Source organism: Syngnathus scovelli, chromosome 10 (genome assembly GCF_024217435.2).
Source record: "Syngnathus scovelli strain Florida chromosome 10, RoL_Ssco_1.2, whole genome shotgun sequence".
Taxonomy (NCBI): Eukaryota; Metazoa; Chordata; class Actinopteri; order Syngnathiformes; family Syngnathidae; genus Syngnathus; species Syngnathus scovelli.
Genome location: NC_090856.1, coordinates 17,097,501 through 17,100,000, shown reverse-complemented (window position 1 = coordinate 17,100,000; position 2,500 = coordinate 17,097,501).

Genomic DNA, 2,500 nt, shown 5'->3' with positions numbered 1-2,500 from the left:
CCTCATTGGACTTCCAGCCGCCGGCGAGCTCGCGCACCCGCCCGGCACATCCGGGAGGCCGTGCGCACGAGCCAAGTGGCCGAAAATAGCCCCCGCCGAGCGGATCGGCTGTTTATAAGCACCGCGGAGGTGGTCGCGGCGCCTCATTCGACTTCCAGCGGCCGGCGAGCTCGCGCACCCGCCCGGCACATCCGGGAGGCCGTGCGCACGAGCCAAGTGGCCGAAAATAGCCCCCGCCGAGCGGATCGGCTGTTTATAAGCACCGCGGAGGTGGTCGGGCGCCTCATTCGACTTCCAGCGGCCGGCGAGCTCGCGCACCCGCCCGGCACATCCGGGAGGCCGTGCGCACGAGCCAAGTGGCCGAAAATAGCCCCCGCCGAGCGGATCGGCTGTTTATAAGCACCGCGGAGGTGGTCGCGGCGCCTCATTCGACTTCCAGCGGCCGGCGAGCTCGCGCACCCGCCCGGCACATCCGGGAGGCCGTGCGCACGAGCCAAGTGGCCGAAAATAGCCCCCGCCGAGCGGATCGGCTGTTTATAAGCACCGCGGAGGTGGTCGCGGCGCCTCATTCGACTTCCAGCGGCCGGCGAGCTCGCGCACCCGCCCGGCACATCCGGGAGGCCGTGCGCACGAGCCAAGTGGCCGAAAATAGCCCCCGCCGAGCGGATCGGCTGTTTATAAGCACCGCGGAGGTGGTCGCGGCGCCTCATTCGACTTCCAGCGGCCGGCGAGCCCGCGCACCCGCCCGGCACATCCGGGAGGCCGTGCGCACGAGGCAAGTGGCCGAAAATAGCCCCCGCCGAGCGGATCGGCTGTTTATAAGCACCGCGGAGGTGGTCGCGGCGCCTCATTCGACTTCCAGCGGCCGGCGAGCTCGCGCACCCGCCCGGCACATCCGGGAGGCCGTGCGCACGAGCCAAGTGGCCGAAAATAGCCCCCGCCGAGCGGATCGGCTGTTTATAAGCACCGCGGAGGTGGTCGCGGCGCCTCATTCGACTTCCAGCGGCCGGCGAGCTCGCGCACCCGCCCGGCACATCCGGGAGGCCGTGCGCACGAGCCAAGTGGCCGAAAATAGCCCCCGCCGAGCGGATCGGCTGTTTATAAGCACCGCGGAGGTGGTCGCGGCGCCTCATTCGACTTCCAGCGGCCGGCGAGCTCGCGCACCCGCCCGGCACATCCGGGAGGCCGTGCGCACGAGCCAAGTGGACGAAAATAGCCCCCGCCGAGCGGATCGGCTGTTTGTAAGAACCGCGGAGGTGGTCGCGGCGCCTCATTCGACTTCCAGCGGCCGGCGAGCTCGCGCACCCGCCCGGCAACTCCGGGAGGCCGTGCGCACGAGCCAAGTGGCCAAAAATAGCCCCCGCCGAGCGGATCGGCTGTTTATAAGCACCGCGGAGGTGGTCGCGGCGCCTCATTCGACTTCCAGCGGCCGGCGAGCTCGCGCACCCGCCCGGCACATCCGGGAGGCCGTGCGCACGAGCCAAGTGGCCGAAAATAGCCCCCGCCGAGCGGATCGGCTGTTTATAAGCACCGCGGAGGTGGTCGCGGCGCCTCATTCGACTTCCGGCGGGCGGCAAGCTCGCGCACCCGCCCGGCACATCCGGGAGGCCGTGCGCACGAGCCAAGTGGCCGAAAATAGCCCCCGCCGAGCGGATCGGCTGTTTATAAGCACCGCGGAGGTGGTCGCGGCGCCTCATTCGACTTCCAGCGGCCGGCGAGCTCGCGCACCCGCCCGGCACATCCGGGAGGCCGTGCGCACGAGCCAAGTGGCCGAAAATAGCCCCCGCCGAGCGGATCGGCTGTTTATAAGCACCGCGGAGGTGGTCGCGGCGCCTCATTCGACTTACAGCGGCCGGCGAGCTCGCGCACCCGCCCGGCACATCCGGGAGGCCGTGCGCACGAGCCAAGTGGCCGAAAATAGCCCCCGCCGAGCGGATCGGCTGTTTATAAGCACCGCGGAGGTGGTCGCGGCGCCTCATTCGACTTCCAGCGGCCGGCGAGCTCGCGCACCCGCCCGGCACATCCGGGAGGCCGTGCGCACGAGCCAAGTGGCCGAAAATAGCCCCCGCCGAGCGGATCGGCTGTTTATAAGCACCGCGGAGGTGGTCGCGGCGCCTCATTCGACTTCCAGCGGCCGGCGAGCTCGCGCACCCGCCCGGCACATCCGGGAGGCCGTGCGCACGAGCCAAGTGGCCGAAAATAGCCCCCGCCGAGCGGATCGGCTGTTTATAAGCACCGCGGAGGTGGTCGCGGCGCCTCATTCGACTTCCAGCGGCCGGCGAGCTCGCGCACCCGCCCGGCACATCCGGGAGGCCGTGCGCACGAGCCAAGTGGACGAAAATAGCCCCCGCCGAGCGGATCGGCTGTTTGTAAGAACCGCGGAGGTGGTCGCGGCGCCTCATTCGACTTCCAGCGGCCGGCGAGCTCGCGCACCCGCCCGGCAACTCCGGGAGGCCGTGCGCACGAGCCAAGTGGCCAAAAATAGCCCCCGCCGAGCGGA